At 39.8% G+C, this 18869-nt stretch overlaps 1 protein-coding gene across 1 annotated transcript in view; it reads right to left on the reverse strand.

Annotated features, from left to right (window-relative positions):
* Positions 1-18869, reverse strand: part of LOC140480418 (ubiquitin-conjugating enzyme E2 E2-like) — a 223717-nt gene that overhangs the window by 97380 nt on the left and 107468 nt on the right. The gene's annotated exons all lie outside the window — the stretch shown is intronic.

Genomic DNA, 18869 nt, shown 5'->3' on the forward strand with positions numbered 1-18869 from the left:
AGAGACAAAGCATCACAGTCAGTGGTTAGAAGTAGTGTGCAATCCATGAGACTGACAGTGGGGTTACTGTGAGAGTTGCAGTAGAATGAAAAGTTGCATTTACTTAGTTGACAGGACATGCATGTCTTGGCAGGCTCCATCTTCTCCTGTGACAGCCACGATTCTCTCCCTGTAGGAATTTAGGAGTCAAATATCAGGCATCTCACCATCCACCAATTGTGGCTTGACTTCTTTTATTATGAGAGAAAAGAAGGAATTAAGAAAGGTGAAAAAGGTAGCATAGCTATTAGTTCTGGTGCAGGTCATCAAAAAGTGGTGAAGCAAGTGCAGAGGCCATGTTAATGGAGTGGGGATGGTGGGGAGGAACAAGAGCAAGTGACAGAAGATGTGGCATGCAATAGTGAGAGTAGCAGACCAGGGATTCTAGTATTTTCACGGATATCTGGTGAGTAGTAAGTTCTTCTGAGTATGGCACATGGTAAGATGGGGTTAGAATCAGACATGAGGGACACCAATAAGATAGGTAGATATTGTGGAAGTTATTATGGCAGAAATGTAGTTAACTTAGTGTTGCAATGTATGCCTGGGATTATATTACAGGGCTCCAGTAACAGATAATGGTAGTGCATTGTGATAGGTTAGTTAAATTACTGGGAGATGAGCTAATGCAGAAGATGGCGCTGTAATGTGATAGGTTAAGTGTGATAGAGGGAACCAGTGTGGCAGACAATGATTAATTTAGAAAGATAAAGCAAGCCAACATGATTGGTTATGCTAATGTTATCCAATAAGCACAGGACCAACAAATTGAATAAACTGGAGAAGATCAAAGAAATTTGGGCAGTCAGGGAAGACATTTTTCTGGCTGCCACAGCTTTGATTTTGCAAGATTAAAGTTTAATTACATAAAAGATTTTCTGTGCCTCCTGGTAATTTTTTATATAACATTGAGTAATTCTTCCACAACAATGATAATGAGGCCAGTTTGTAAAGATATGGTAAAATATCTCGAAGAGTGAATCGCTCCAAAAAACTTGTCACAACTCATTCTTATTCAATAAACATATGATGAAACCCCATGTTTCTGTTTATTGTCTAGTTGGTTTCCAGTTAACTCCTTTCCCATCTTTTAGAACATAGAACATAGAAGAATACAGCGCAGTATAGGCCCTTCGGCCCTCGATGTTATGCCGATCAAAGCCCACCTAACCTACACTAACCCACTATCCTCCATATACCTATCCAATGCCCGCTTAAATACCCATAAAGAGGGTTGTTAATGGAGTTCACTCTTGTTCCATGCTCAGAATGTTTATTTTATCCTGCTAGTTTATATTTCTTGGTCTCAGGTGTAATTTAGATTCTCTGCTGATTCCTTATGAATGTCTCATTCCCGTTTATTTAAAATTAGGCTGCCATGGAATAGTTTCTACAACAAAATATTTTCTTGTTTTATTGTTTCTTCTGTAAATAGAGACATAGAGTTGCAAAGACACACAGCATGGAAGCAGACGCTTCAGTCCAACTCATTCACGCTGAAATTAATCTAGTCCCATTTGCCAGCATTTGGCACACATCCCTCTAAACCCTTCCTATTCATATATCCATCTAGATGCCTTTTAAATGTTGTTATTGTACCAGCCTCCACCATCTCCTCTGGCAGTTCATTCCATACATGCACCACCCTCGGCAAGAAAAAGTTGCCCCTTGGGACTATTTTAAATACTTCCCCTCTCACCTTAAATCTATGCCCTTTAGTTTTGGAGTCCCTTAGCCTGGGGAAATAACCTTGGCTATTTACCCTATTCATCCTATGGGTGTAGTTGCTATATAGTAAGCTTGAAAACATGGTGACTGAATAGATAAGAAGCAAAGCTGGAAATGAAGCAAGTTCACACATTGTTCTTACTTCTCCAGGATTTTTATTATTCTTCATTCCTGGGATGTCAACACAGTTAGCAAGACCAGTATTTGTTGCCCATCACAAATTGCTTTTGAGATGCTGGTGATGAGGCACCTTCTTAAACTGCTGCAGTCTATGTCATATATGCATATCCACAGAAAGAATTCAAAGATTTTAAACAGTGACAATGAAGAGTTTGACTTCAAAGGCAGCCCAATATAATTGGATGAAAATATCCTTACTTTGCTAGGTGTGCAGGTTTAACTGCAAGTTATGAAAATTGTAGTTCCTAATTGCAGATTGGTCCAGTCTAGCAAGTCGACTAGCACAGTGGCTCTGTGGTCAGCATTAATGCCTCACAGTGCTGGGGACCCCTGGGTTCGATTCTAGCCTTGGGTGACTGTCTATGTGGAGATTGCACTTTCTGCCCATGCTTGTGTGGGTTTCTACTGGGTTCCCCAGATTTCTCCCACAGTCCAAAAGGTGGATCAGGTAGACTGGCTTTGCTAAATTGTCTGTGATTTCCAGGGATGTTCAGGCTAGGTCAATTCGCTGTGGTAAATGTGGGGAAATGGGAATAGAATAGGGGACTGGATTTGGATGCTCTTTGCAGGGTTTGTACAGACTCAGTGGGCTGAACTATGATTCTATAGAATGAAGAAGTCTATAAGTCAAGCCCAAGAACTCAAATTCAGCTTAAATCTTATGCTTCACAAAGCTATTGGAAATCTAACACAAATTATTCAGGAATGGTTTTAATGCTGACATTTTGACTTACTTCAGCTGAAATGTCCATCAACAAAATTAAAATTTGCTCAACATACATTGATTATTCATCAATTCAAAATAGTCTAGACAATCACAGAATGTTACAATCTTACAATGTGAGCACCCTGTTGCTGAAGCATTGCTAAAAGTGATGGATATTGACAGTGATTTAATAATTTTCCCAATTATTGACACAGGCCGGCACGAAATGAGGAGAACACAGGCAGGAGAAACTAATTATTAAAGTGAATTTAAGATAGATCGGACTCATCAGCATCCACCTTTCACAGCACCAAAGAAATGACCAATAATATGAATCATTTAAGATTTTATTTCAACTACTTTCCTGTTTATGTACTTAAAGAGATTTTTTTTAAATGTTAGCCATTCAGAAATTTGAATATTTAATAAAGCAAATGAAATATCAAAATTCTACAACACTACTTTGAATACAGCTCAATTTTACTAAAATAAGTTTAAGGGAAATTAACTTATTACTAAAAAAAAATACACAACGTCCATACAAGAAAGTGTTAAAGGGAGGCAATGGCCTAGTGATATTATTGCTCAGCTAATAATGCAGAAACTCAGCTAAAATTCTGGGGACCTGAATTCAAATCCCATCATCTGAATTCAATTTAAAACAAAAATCTGGAATTAAGAATCTACTGACAGGGATCCAAGATGGCAGCAATCTACGAGGACCGCATTGCAGAGCTCCGCACTGCAGCACAAGCCAGACAAACTTCTAACCCACCCAACTTGGACCACTACGATATCCTTGGACTCTGGAAAGGTTGTGGAGTCCCAGAAAATTGTGAAAAATCAACTTACCTGTGTTTTCGCTGTCCAGGGATGCTGAAGAAGAACAGGAGCGTCCAAGGCTGGGCCCACAGCCCAGCCTGCAGGATCCTGGGACTCTATTATCTACCAGACCCTGGTGAAGGAGCTCGCAAATTCTTGTGAGATGTTGGGTAAGCTGATAGAGGAGAAGCTGGCCCCGATCTTTATCATGCTGCAGAAGCATGAACAGCAGCTGGGAGACCTGGAAAAAAGGACAGATGAGGTTGAACAGTCACAGTGGTGGAAGCTGATATCAGTTCCTTCAAGGATAGGTTCCAAACCTTGTAGGCGCAGGTCTGTAATTTGCATGACCAAGTGGATGATCTTGAGAACAGGGGCAGGAGAAAAAAACTATTTGGATCATCAGTCTGCCGGAAGGTGAGCAGCCCGCAGAATTTATTGAGGACTGGTTGCCGAAATTCCTTAACTTGGAGGCTGGAATGAGAGGTTTGAAGATTGAGAGGGCTCACCGGGTCACTGGCGTGGAGGTCAGGTCTGGATCGACGTCCTCATCCTCTTTTGGTGTGGTTTCATCATTATACAGAAAAGGAGAGAATCATGGAAGCAACCAGGATCCAGGGGAAGGATCTGAAGGCCCCAATTTACAAGGGCTCTAAGATAATTTCTTTCAGGACTTCTCAGCGGCGGTGATAAAAAAAGAAAATCCTATGACGGTGTCAAGAGAAGACGAAGAGAGCTTGGGATTCAGTATTCTCTGAGATATCCGGCGGTGCTTCAATTCACCTCAGATGGATCCGTACATCTCTTTGACATATCGGAGAAGGCAAGAGATTTTGTCGACAAATTAACTTAATCTGAACAATTTAGTATATACAAATAGTAGTGTTGTTTGGGTATGCGTTTGTTTTTTCCTTAAAAGAACAGAGGAAGTCCGGTTAGGGCTTTCTTTTCCTATCTTTTTTATTGATGATAATCTGGTTTAAACTCTGGCGACGGTTGAGATGTGTACTTTCAATTTCTAAGTTGTTATTCCAAATGATGGGTGGGGTATTTACCCCTTTTTAAAAAAAATATCTTTATTCACATTGCTATTCCATGGTGTATTTTCTTTCTTTTCTGCTTGTGTTTGCAGTGTGGCTCTAGCTCGGAGGGGGAAAATGCTTGGGATGGCTAGATGCCTACTTAAGGGCAGTTTATACCCGGTTCAGGTATTTAAATGGCCAGACTGCAGTCTTGGCAGCGGGATGGGAAACTGGGTTTTGCGATGGTTAGTTGCCCCCTTTAGCATGGGCTGAGTTCCCCAATTCAGCGTCGTTGGCACTTTATATGTTGGTTTGCTTTTTGAATTGTGTTGTATATAATCTCTGATAGCTTTGTAGGTTTGTTAACTGTAGTGGTTTTAATTTATGTAGTTTTTATGTTCAATGGATCTTATGACACTAAGGGCTTGGTGATTTGTGATTCAAGTTCCTCCTCTCTGGAATTTAAATGTGACTTGATTAAATGGTGTACCTGGAACATCAAGGGGACACACTCACCAATTAAGAGGAAGAGGTACTTTTGAGTCTTAGAAAGGAGAAGATGGATATTGCTTTGTTACAGGAGACACACTTGGATGATAGGGAGCATTTGAAACTACAGCAAAATGGCTTTGATCAGGGTTAATTTCTTTTTTTAATACCAGAAATAGGGGAGTGACTATATTGGTTAGGAGGAATCTCCCATTTAAGTTACAAGAATGTGTTAAAGACACACATGGGAGCTGAGTAATTCTCAAAGCCCTGATAAAACAGGGAAGAATATGTTGTTTTAAATGTTTATTTCACTCCGGCACATCCCCTCAAATTTCTGGTAGATGTATTTTCTAAACTGATCAGTCTCGAGTCCTGGCATATCATTATAGGGTGAGATTTTAACTGTCTCATGGATCCCACTATAGACAGATTGCCCAAAGCCCCCCACCCCCGATACTCTCGAACAAACTAAACAATTAGTGGAACTGTCTGTGGAGTTAGGGTTGGTGGACGTCCACCCGAGGCGTCTCCACTCTGCAGGCAAGGATTTTACATTTATTTTTCAATCCGCACAGATGTTACACTAGGATCGATTTTTTTTTTCCTGACCCCTGTGGCAAACCTGGACTTGGTGGCATCTTGTATCAATGGTAATATTACCATCTTCAATCATAGTCCAGTGTACCTGTTGGTTAAAATTAAGGACATTACAGTGGGTCCAAGGCACTGGGGAATGGATCCCTTTATCTTCAAGGATAAGAAGTTTGTGGAGTACTTCTCAAAAGAATTTCAGGCGTTCGAGACATTAACTCTGGCTCGGTTAGTGGCCCATCCATCCTTTGGGAAATTGCCAAAGCCTATGCCAGATGGTTAGTTATTTCCTACTCTGTCAGTAGGAAACAGAAGGTTGAGCAGTAACATCTCCTCAAAGCACAGTTGAACGCAGCCGAGAAGGCTTACTTTGACAAGTCCTCACTGGTCAAGCTATAGAGGATTACAGCGCTGCAATCTGCATTGAATTCAGTGTTCACGCAGACAGCAAAGAAGCAGCTTACTTTTACAAAGCAAAGGGTATATGAGCATGGTGACAGGCCAGGCAAATACTTAGCATATCACGCCAGGATTCAGGAAGGGTCTGGGAACCTAACATGTTACTCCAAAAAGATTAATGTGGCATTCCAGAGATTTTACTCTAAATTATACCAATCTGACGACTGTGAGATGGGGCAGGCCAAAATGAAGCCTTTTTTCAAGGATCTGGAGCTCTTGGGCATGAACCCTGAACAAGAGTCTTTTCTCAATGCCCCCTTATCAGATCATGAGGTACAGGAGGCTGCGAAACAGCTTCAGCGTGGAAAGGCACCCGGTCCTGATGCATTTCCCAGTGAATTCTATAAGGAATTTATAAACACATTGTCAGGCCCAATGCTCAACATGTTCAATGACTCATACATTCATGATTGTCTCCCGCCATCTCGGAGAGAGGCCAATATTTTGCTTATTCTTTAAAAAAAGCAACGTTTTGGAGGACTGTGCTTCGTATAGAACCATTTCACTCTTAAACGTGGACTTTAAAATCCTCTCTAAGACTCTTGGTTAAGGCTGGAGACTGTGTTACCTTCTATTGTTAAAGAGGACCAGACGGGCTTCATGAAGAGCCGCAGATCCTCCAATAATGTTAGGAGGCTGCTTAATGGAATTCAAGCATGTCAACTGTCAATACAGGGATTGGTGATTTCTCCAGATGCAGAGAAGGCATTTCACAGAGTTGAGTGGCTGTAACTTTTCTATACTCTGGAGCGGTTTGGCTTGGACAAAGTTCACTACAGTGACCCTCTCACTGCAGTCATCATCAGTGTGGTGCGATCAAGCAATTTTAACATTTTTAGGAGCAGTTGGCAGAGTTGTCCCTTTCGCCACTGCTTTTTATATTGGTGGTTGAACCATTGGCGGAGGCCATTTGTAGGGATCCCAATATACCAGCTCCAGAAGTGGAATCAAAATTACATAAGATTTCCTTGTATGTGGACGACGTCAGTTTTTTTTGTCAAATCCAGCAGTTTCGGTGCCTTGCCTGATACAATGCACCAGTGCATTTGGCACCTTTTTGGGGTACAAGATTAATCTTGCAAAATCAGAGGCTACACCTATGGGTGGTCTTAAGAAGGTGTTAGGTCTTGAGGGCAAATATCGATTCCCATTTAAGTGGACACAGTGGGGTTTTGTGTATTTGGACATACTCATTACTCCAGTTCTGGGTTGTTTGTTCAAAGCTAATTTTGTTCAATTATTTGACAAAATCAAACAAGACCTTCAAAGATGGGAGGCGCTTCCGGTCTCGTAGTTGGGTCGGATAGCGCTTATTAAGATGAATATTCTCAGCTTGTTATACCCTATACGGATGCTCCCACTGATTTTCAATAAGCAACCATTCAGGAGACTGAATGGCTAGTTCAACTCTTATTTGGCATCATAAGTGGCCCCTCATTAAATTAGCTAAACTTCAATTACCTCACAGACTGAGGGGTGTGGGTCTCCCAGTCATTAAAAGCTACCAACTAAGCTCACTTTTATCATATGTGAGTGATTGGACTTGTGGAGACCCTTTTTCAATACCTCCTAGGCAAGGTGCTCCTTTACTGGGCTTGCTATTTCGGACAAAATGAGGACAGTTAGGGAATATTGCCATAACCCAATAGTTATCAATACTGTTAAAGAATGGAGGGCATTTCGGCAGAGGGAAGGTAATATTGGCAAAACATATTTTCTTACACCTATAGTGGGTATGCCGGGTTTTCAACCGGGGATGATAGATTCAGGATTCAAACATTGGGCGGCTAGGGGTGTGTCCTGCATGGACGATTTATTAGAGAGAGACACAATGATGTCCTTCGATCAGTTATCACAGAAATACAAGCTATCTAACAGGAACCTCTTTCATTTTTTTCATGTTAGGGATTTTATTCAAAAAAACTGCACTTTTGACTGATCCCTACAAATCTGAGATAGAGAGGAGGGTGCTCAGTACTAAGAGTACACTTTCTGTCAGCACTTTATTTCATCAATTGGAGGGTGCCCCCTCAGATGAGTTCGATTGACTCTACAGGGTGTGGGAGAGAGAGCTATGCATGATGTCTCCTCAGAGGCATGGGAAGATATTTTGGAAAACTAAGAAAGATAACAGTTTGCAGTAGGATTCATGCCTAACAGTTGAATATTCTCCACAAGGTCCACTTGGCTCCGGACTGTTTGTCAAAATTTAAACCAGGGGTATCTTCAACATGTCCTAAGTGCAAGGTTGGTACAGGCACTCTTACCCATAGTCTCTGATCCTGTAATAGGCTTCAATTATATAGAAGTGCTGTGGCGGGTGCAATGGAGAGGATTTTGGGTGTAAGGGTGGAAGGACCTGACTTTTCTTCTTCTTGGTCTGACCAGTGTGTTCCCTGCAGATGGGCATCAGAAAAAAACTTTTCAAAAGCTCACTTTCTGCACAAGAAAGAATATCTTGCTAGGTTGGGTATGTGAAAACCCTCCTGGCCTGTTGTGTTGGCAGAAGGTTGTTATGGAGCATATCCCCTTGGATTTTCTCACAAGTATGGTACATCAAAAAATTGAGAATTTCTCCAAGACATGATGGCCCTTTTTGGAATACCTGGACACAGATTTATCTGCTACATTAATAAGGGCTTTTATATAACGTAACGATTGTGCTTTATGAGTCCAATATCCAGGGAGGAGGAACTGCGAACGTGTGAGTGTCTTATTTGGTTGAGTTATTATTAGCTCGTTGTTGGTTATTATTTATTTAATTAAACAGTTAGTTGTTTTTTTCTTTAATATGTATTTTTCTTTATATATTTATACATTTCTACACGAGGGTGGGTTGGTTTTTGTGTTCTTTCTTTGTATGGTTTTGAATTGTATTGTTTTGTATTTGCTGTAATATTTTAAAAAATCTATTTTTTCAATAAAAATATATTTTTAAAAAATCTACTGACATCCATGAAGCCATTGCTGATTATCAGAAAAGCCCTTCAGGAAAAGAAAGCTGCTGTCCTCACCTGGTGTGGCCTATATTTGACCCCACACCCACAGCAAGGTGGTTGACTCTCAACTGCCCTCTGAAATAGCCTAACAAGTTATTCAGTTCAAAGGTAGATAGGGATGGCCAATAAATGCTGGCTCTCATAAGTAAATTTATAAATAAATAATTCGGAGCAATCTATAAATAAGACATCAAACGAAAGCTAAATAAGTTCAATAATTTTAATTCTGCAAAAGTGTAACATTGTCTTGCACAGACGTCGTGTAACTCTTTTGGTCCTAAGTTAATTGTTATAGAACTACTGAGCTGTATTCAAATTAGTGTTGTAGAATTGATATCTCATTTGCTTTATCAAAATACCAGATTTCTGAATGACTGATACAAAGAGAAATCCACCTCTAAGTACATGAACAGGAAAGAGTCTGAAATAAAATTTTAATTGATTCAAGTTCCCTCATGTTAATTGCTTTCTTGAAACTCATTACAGTTTTGATCAACTTTAACATCAATATTAACTTTACCCTTCAGTCTCCAGAACCTATGCAACAGACCTGAAATTTATTTGTTATCGTATTAAGTAATTTGATGAGCTCTGTGAGCATCCCTCTCTCATTTCTCACCTAATACTCTGGGAGGAAACCAGAGCACCCGGAGGAAACCCACGCAGACACGGGGAGAATGTGCAAACTCCACACAGACAGTCGTCTGAGGTAGGAATTGAACCCGGGTCTCTGGCGCTGTGAGGCAGCAGTGCTAACCACTGTGCCACCGTGCCACCCACAATATAGCAGGGCACTTAGAAAACCTAAAAGCAATCAATCTGATTTTGTGGAAGACAAATCATATTTGATTAATTTACTTGAATTCTTGAGGAAATAGCAAGCAACTTGGATAAAAGGAAACCCCACAGATTTCCTGAGGACATCTAACAAGATAACACCATCAAAAGTTACCATTCAAACTAAGAGCTCATTGCATTGGGGTGACGTATTAGCATGATTAAAGGATTGGCTAGCTCGCATGAAACAAAGTCGGGTCACTTTCAGGTTGGCAAGATGTAATAATTAGAGTACCACAGCGATCAATGCTGGTACCTCAACTATATGTTATCAATGACTTCAGAAGGAGACCAAAAATATGGTTGCTAAATTTGTCTACAACACAAAAATGGGTAAGAATCTAAGTTTAGAATAGGACCTACGGAGTGCACAAAGGGGTACAGAAGGCAAACAGTCAGCAGCTTGTTTATATTGTGAAAATGTGAACATAGCCACCTTAACAGGAGGTATAGAAAAGGTATATTGGGCCTGATTTTTCAAGGAGTTGCTATATCATGCAGATTGGCACTCCTGCCTTTATTTTTTTTAATGAAAGAAGGAAGCCCAGCACTTTTAAGAGTAGATTCTGCTTAGTGCTACCTCAAAAAGGCAGAGCCATACTTCCATTCTGATAGTTCTCTTATAGTGCAGAAGTGTTGAAGGAAGGGACGCTATATCTCATTTTCACAACAGTCATATTCTGAAATTTAAATGTCCTGACAGCCACTTTTACAGCACTTCAAACTGTAAGCACGTAAGGCAAGTATGATATTAGGGTACTGTGAGGGCATGGTGTCAGGCAAATCAGATGCTACCTGGGAAGGGAGTTAGGATGCCAAGGGTAGGATGGTATATGAATAGGATTAGGCTGCCAGGTTAGTAGCGAGCCAACTCTATAGGGTACCAGAGTGCCTGTTTAGTTGTGTGTCAGTGTGATAGGTAAGTAGGCGGTCAGTTGGGTAGGATGTAGACTGCCAGGTGGGTAGAATGCCAAGAAAAAGGGCAAATTACCGAGTGCCAGAGTGCAAGGTAAATAATTCAGTGCTGAACATTGGTTGGGGTGTATGGGAGACATTGGGTCTAGCAGGGTATTGGTGCACAGTCTGGAAAGGGGAAAAGGGAGTCAGACCCTGGTTGGGGTGGGGGGGGGGGGGGGGGCACTTTCAGGTCAGGATCAAGTGCTGGTGAGCTTTAGGGGAAGGGGGCGTTGATCTAGATCTGTCTACCATTGGAGAGTTTTCATTGCACCAATTTGATATCAGGCTCCCATTTTCAGACTGTTTTCAATGAAAATGAGGAAGAATATTTAAATTTTAAGAAGTCTAACCTATTTATTTTAAAATCTTTAAGTCATAGAACATAGAAAAATACAGCGCAGTACAGGCCCTTCAGCCCTCGATGTTGCGCCGACCGAAGCCTACCTAACCTACACTAGCCCAATAACCTCCATATGCTGTCCAATGCCCGCTTAAATGAACATAAAGAGGGAGAGTCCATCACTGCTACTGGCAGGGCATTCCATGAACTCACAACCCGCTAAGTAAAAAATCTACCCCTAACATCAGTCCTATACTTACCACCCCTTAATTTAAAGCTGTGTCCCCTAGTAACAGCTGACTCCATACACGGAAAAAGGTCAATTTTGTCTTTTATTTAATTTGTTTCAGCAAGGCAAATGTTTGTTAGAATTGAAAAAATCTGAACTATTAGTATAAAATAAGAAAATTCTCTATACATATATACACTACTAGTTTTATGAATACTAATCATTGCTTCCATACTTTATAACACTAACTTCAAGTCATTGAACTTATTTAATCATAAATACTTAACAGCACCAGAAAATTACTGAAGCACATGTAGTGTAACTGATTATTGTTTGGCAATTGGATGGATATGATGGGCAATTTGTCAATTATGTTGTGAGAAATCAATGAGATGGAAATTGGAAGGGTTTTATAATAGGCAAGGAATCATTTTGCCCAATCATTGCTTAGATAGTAAACATACGAATCATCCATAGCAGCAGAAGGCAAATGCCTTTTGCTGCATTCCTTGTGGGTCAGGAGATTCATTTCTCTGGGTCCCTCAAGGAAGCTATATGAAAATCATGGATTTCATCTTGTTCCTGCCATATTCATTTTCTTTTGTGGCAGCTTATTGAAAGAATAACATATTCTGAGTTTAGGTAAGTTAAACAATTGCTTAGGTTTCTCATTCCAATTTCATCTGCACTAATTTTTCATTGGTCATTTGAATTACAAACTGCTTACAGCTTTTATAGTAATTGCAGATTTTAGAATCAAATTGTTATGGGCATTTCTTTATTTAGCAGATATATTCTCTCCAAGTACATTTCTTGGGTCTTTGGCAGGATGCATGAGCAATCCGTCTGAAAACTTATCTATCAGGATGGAATTAATAGCAAGTATTAGCAGGAGAATAGACAGACCTAGTAGTTAAACCATCAGCAAACAGAGTCATAGAAAGTTATGGGACAGAAACAGGTTATCTAGACCATCACATTTACAACTATCTTACACAAGTTTCCGTCTTGCATGAAAGCTGGGTTTCAGGATCATGGCATCTTATTCACTGTATTGTTATTCCTATCTGTCCTTTAGACTCAAATTTTATGGAAAAAATAAAAATGTTAATGCAATAATGAACCATATTCATTACAATACAGGAAAACTTAACAAAAATTAGAGACAGGCCATGAAATCCTTGCAGACAACACCTTCTGAAATGTTCTCAAATAACCCACCCAGCATTCGTACACTAAAAAAAAACCCTAGAACTACAGGAAAACTTCCATAATGACTCTCTTTGCACATACACAAAGTCCAGATATATGCTTGAATACAAAATAGAATAACTTACAAATATGTTTCATATTAACATTAATAAGAAAACAGTTGGTGACAATTACTTAAATACACCCAGTGTTGCATTTAAATCATTTATGGTTTGAACAGAAGAAATACATCTCTAACTTCATCGCTCATGTTATATAAGTGGCTTGTTAACTGGTGATATCATGTTGGAACTCATGTGGCTCACTTTCATGTACTTCATCTTCTTTAACCACATGTGCTGGGCGAGCAATGCTAAACATACTATTCAGGCACGATGAATTTGGTCACATTCGTATGGTTTTGGTACATATGAAATATTTTGAAATAAATTACCTTGAAAATACTTATGTGGTACGAGCCTTATACTTTGGCCATAATTTTCATTCCTTGATTGGGTGAGTTAGTCAGGAGGAATTCTGGTTCTGCAAATCCAACCTCTAAAAATGGTTGCTGCACTTCCAGTTTCTGGTCTGGCAGTTGGCATGGGCAATGCAGGAAGACACTAAGAGACTGCCAATTTCCAAGGTGGACTGGGGAGGAAGTTTGTCACAAGGCTCCAGTAATGTGGTCAAAATAATAAAAACAAAATCTATCTTGTTCTCTCACAGACTCACTTTACACCATCCAACCAATCCCTCTCAATTTATCCCTCAGGCTCCCTGGGCCACCTTGTGCCAATCTACACATCTTTCATCCCACAAATCTCTGAATTGGCCTATGTTCATTGATATTGCCATAGCTGATGGCTACCAACCATTCCCATGGCATATTTTAGCCACCTCTCAGTTTATATACCCTATCTACAAGCCTTTGTCCTGTCTTCTCCATGTCAACTCACCTAGTTTCTATGATGGGAAAATCACAAGAGGTTTGCTGCTACTTCTATTGATGGTATCACTAAAGCAAATAACATTCTTATTTGTAACAAAAAAAAGAGTCAATACCTTGAAGTTCCCTCAACTAATCAATTTCAAAAACAAACATTTCACAAAAATGCTTAACTTTTAAGTATTTAATCTTTTATGTCAATAAACGTTCAATTCAATAGCTATCCAACAATAGGCTCCTCATGGTGAAAATGATCGTTTGGGAAATCAGTCATGCAACAAAATTTCTAAAAGAAATTTATGTGAATTGGTACTGAAATACTTAGCACTTCTTTGTTTCGATTAACATGCTTTTTTGGACACTTTGTTGACAACTTTACTAGTCCCAATAAGCTTATGCAACTTTTACACTACTGTGCCTTTTGCACATTCCTGAGATGTGCCTTACTTCCACCGAAGCGCACCTTACCTCCCTCAAAGGGTGCTTTAACTCCACCTATGACTAGATCCAAAAAGGGAGAAATATAAAACATTGCTCATACTTCCTCACCACACACAATGCCCCACCTGTGACGATGATTCAGACTTGCTTGCTCTGACTTCAACAAGTTGAATGAGTGGGCAATTGAATGGCTGATGAAATAAAATGTGGATAAGTGTGAGATTATCGATTTTGGTCACAAAAATAGGAAGGCAGATTGTTATCTGAATGATGATAGACTGAAAAAAAAAGAAAATGTAACAAGACTTAGGTGTCCTTTCAGACCAGTTGCTGAAAATATGTATGCAGGCACAGCAGGTAGTAAAGAAGGAAAATGGTTATGTTGGCTTTAATAGCAATAGGATTCAAGTACACCAGAGATATCTTGCTGCAACTGTACAGGACCCTGGTGAGACCATCCTGGAGTACTGTGTACAGTTTTGTTCTTCTTTTCTGAGGACAAATAATATGGCTATACATGGAGTACTACAAAGGTTTACCAGACTGATTCCTGGGATGACAGGATTAACATATGCTGACAGATTGAATCAAACAGGACTATTCCACTGGAGTTTAGAAGGATGAGGAGGATCTCATAAAAACCTATAAAATTCTAACAGGACTGGATAGGGTAAATGCAGGAAGGATGTACTGGATGACTGGAGAATCTAGAACCAGGTGACAAAGACATGGGCCAGGGCATTTAGGACTCAAATGAGAAGAAATGTTTTCGCCTCCCAAAGAGTGGTGAACCTGTGGAATTCTCTGTAAAGTAGTTGAGGTCAAAATATTCTATGTTTTCAAGAAGGAGTTTATAGACATAACAGTTAGGGCTAAAGGGATCAAAGGATATGGGAGAAAGCAGATACAGATCACAGAGTTGGATGATCACTCATGAGCATAGTGGATGATGTAACAAGCTCAAAAGGACCAAATAGCCTTCTCCTTTTCCAGTTTTTTTATGTTTTGTTTCTACTATAGCCAATACTCCATTGAAGAAAAGCAGTCTCACTCCTAAAAACAGAATTTATCAGTTCAAAGTTTGTTGACACTCCTTGAAAGGCCATCCCTTGTTGACACTCAAGATAATTCTTGACACTGGCTGATATTCTTCACAGGTTGACACTTATTGACACCTATTGACAATTCTTAAAAGGTCTTGACAAACTAAACAATTCCAAGGGTTTTATACATCTTTTATGCATAATTTTCTCCAAAGTAACAGTACCAAAGGCATCTAGCATCCTGCAAAAGATCACTGACATCCACTTTCAAAGCATACCTTATAGTCCTCACACCACACCCCCAAGGTGTTCTGGGACTGTAAACAAGGGATAACTCAGATCTCCAAAGGTGTACCTTGGTTATCCAAAAAGAATGCGCTGAGAACAGATCTGTTTTTACCTGGTCTAATCTACACACTTCAGGTTCCAGACATCAGGGTCTTCAAAATCAGAGATCAGTGGAGGCAGCTTATCATTTAATTGGCCTGTTGCCTCCGGGAATATGACAATGAGAGATGCCAGGTTCGGGGATAGTACTTTGGATTCTTGACATCTTCCAGCATTTTTACAACAACAGTGATGCTCCACATCATGGCAAAACATAAAATTCTGGCAGGGCATGACAGAGTGGATTTAATGAAGATGCTTCCCCCGGCCAGAATTCCAGATCAAGGGATCATTGGCAAAGGATATGGATGACCATTTTGGGCTGAGATGAGGTGAAACCTTTTCACTGGTGAATCTGTGGAATTCTCTACTACAGAAGGCTATTAATACCAAGTCACTGAATATGCTTAATAAAGAAGTAGAAGATTTCCAGAGGTTAAAAGTATCAAGGGGTATGAGGAAAGAATGGGAATATTGTAGTGAAATACACAATAAACCATAATAATGTGGAATGGCAGGGTATGCTCAATAGGCTGAATGCCCTACTCCAATTCCTATTGTCTATGTTTCTAGAAAAATTGGGGTCCTTTATTATATCATCAATATAATTCACATTGTATCAGAAATACATTTTTTATGCAGATAGTGAATGTATTTTACTTTAGAAAAAGTGAATAAGTAGAAGGTTTTACACAGTTACAAATTTTCAATCGAGGTAGTCTCTCTCAAACTTAAGACCAAAGCCCTTATTTTTGAAATCTCTGGATTCTGTGTCAGATTATGCGGATAATAGGCAGTTTGGGTGGAGCTGGATCATTAGGGGTCAAAGGTGATTTGGAGTTTAGGAGGAGGGTTGCACAGTATGTCAAAGCTAGTAATTCAACTGAAACCAAACTTCACCAATGCTGCAGCTAACTGACATGCCAGGAAAATTATTTTAAAAATTTTACCTGTTATGGAACAGACCAGATCCCCTCAAACATATTTTAAGGTGGTAGCCTGGATCCTTATATTTACCTTTAAAATAAGAAAATGTTAAGTGTCTCAGATGCAATGCAACTGGTCAAACTACTCGACGTTAAGCAAAATGCAATTTACTTAAACACTGTAGTCAAAATACAATCAAAGAAGGAGGAACTTAGAATAACTTAACTCTCCTGGAAACAAGAGAATACTAGAAACACTATTACTAATTAACTGTCCCAATATAGTAATATTGCACAAAAGCACCCCTTGGCAAAAAAAAAGGAAAATTCAGATACAGATTCTCACATCCAATTCTCTAATCCAGGAGGAAAAAAACATCAAGAGAAAATTTGGAGAGTGGAGCAGCCAGGAGACATTCACTGAAGCTTCCAACTCTTTTGAGATGCCAATAGCCTTTGCTTAAAGCTAAACCTAAAATCTAAAAAATAGCACCGAGAGCCTGGTCTGAGAAAGGTGGTCAAGCAGCACCCAGGCTGCTTCCATTGTTCCAAATTTGAAAACAAACCCAAGGGCTCACAAGTTGTTTGCTTCCTTAGACACTGCTTGGCTCTTCTGCCTTACAAGCTCTCTTAAAAAAAAACCCGGACAAAAATAACCTCTTAAAATGACACCATCATCACATACTCAATTAAAATTAATATGTGGAAAATGATTAAAACTTTTTTTTCACTAATTGGATTTGAGATACCAGTAATAGATTTTCTACTAGCTTGCTATGTCATGGTACTTTTGGGGTATAATCATTTCACAACAAAGGGTCAAAATTATTGATCTTGATCTATTTCCCTTTCTCTCACATAAGTTTCTCAAATGAAATTTTCAACTGTGGCACTGAGGTACAAGTCCAAGGCCTTGGAAAGAGAAATTTAGATGTTAATATTTGTATTACTGGTTTCAATCTTCCGATCTGTTTCAGAATCCCAAAACAGATTAAACTTTGCTAGAATTTACCACCGGCTGTCTGAATCAGATGAAAATGTGTACTTGAATGCGGCAATCCATGCAGGCAGCACTGGAGTGGATCAGCATTGGAAATATGCCCACTTAGCAGTAGTATTCCATAGTGTCAAGGTCCTAGATACTTGACAGCAACTGAGACAATGTAAGAATGTAAAGTAAATGAGGGCTAGAATGCCAGATTGGTGGGTACACAGTTGCGAAAGTGACTTGAATTACCAAGTGGGAGGCTGAGTGGCATATTAGCTGAGTGAAGGGCTCAAGTGCCAGGTGGGTGGGGGCACAGGTACCAAGTAGATGGATGGTAGGCTTTTAGGTGGATTCAGAGAGTTGAATGGGTAGTGTGAGAGGTAAGTCGATGTCGACTAAGAGTAGGTCAAGTGGGAAGAGAGGGGTGAAGAACTCTCGTGGCACGGTATGTCTGGTTCTTTGGAGTACGGTAGGGATCAATGTCAGATATCTGTGGGGCATCAGATGGGGAATTGTCAGAAACTGTTGTCCTTCAGGGGGTTGGATCCAGATGTGGGATCATAGTTCTGTGGCAGATTGTAGTTTCAGGTGTTCTTTGGGGAGTGTGGAATGGTTGAGTTGTACTGTAGCATCCGCAATACAGTCGAGAGAGAGAGAGAGACACACACAGAGACAGAGATCGAAAGTGACAGCGATAGATTATGGCAAATAAATCAAAATCCTCCTAACTCTCTTTAGCTTTTTAGAAGATTTCTAGATGCTGTGTTATTGTCAATCAGATGTTTCCTCTTTCCAGTCAATTCCCATAGGGTGTGCTGCGTCAGTAGTCCAGACGTACATGGCCTGCCTATGATGCTGCAATGACTATCTTTCAATGGAAGTTCTGATTGTTGTTTGAGGCATTGACAACATTGAATTATGAATGATTTGTTTTCAGAATTTAACGTTTTAGTTTTCAATGTGTATAACAACTTGAATTAAAAAGTAAAAGCCTTGTTATCCAAGTAGGATAGGGGCATGGACCTACTGCAGACAACATCCAAGCATGGAAAGTACTATTTTAGAAATCCCTATCTATTGCAAAGGACTGCGCTATGCATTAGGACCTGTATATTATTAGGGGAAAATAGTTGGGTCTGGGATTGACCTCATGAATATACAGATGGGTAACAAATTCAAGCATAATGAGGAATGAGTGTAACACCAGATATATAAGCGAGGATAACGATTGAGCTTTCCTTAAAAACTATTTTTCATATTGCCAAGACGTAACATGAAAAGCGTGATGACAATCATTTCCCATTATTTCATATGTCATCAGAAAGTGTATAAATCACCATAGATCTACTGGCCCATAGAGCTGCTTTCTCTTTAGAGAGAGCCAAGTAGTGGTGGCTTAAGATAAGGGTCACTACATCTCAGGCAAGGAGAGAGTTTGAGAAAGAGTGTCCTTCATGGTCACCTCCATGGGGCATGACTTGAACCCACACTGTTGGAATCATGCTACATTACAAACAGGCTGTCTAGCCAACTGAGCTAATAG

This window comes from Chiloscyllium punctatum, chromosome 8, assembly GCF_047496795.1.
Source record: "Chiloscyllium punctatum isolate Juve2018m chromosome 8, sChiPun1.3, whole genome shotgun sequence".
Taxonomy (NCBI): Eukaryota; Metazoa; Chordata; class Chondrichthyes; order Orectolobiformes; family Hemiscylliidae; genus Chiloscyllium; species Chiloscyllium punctatum.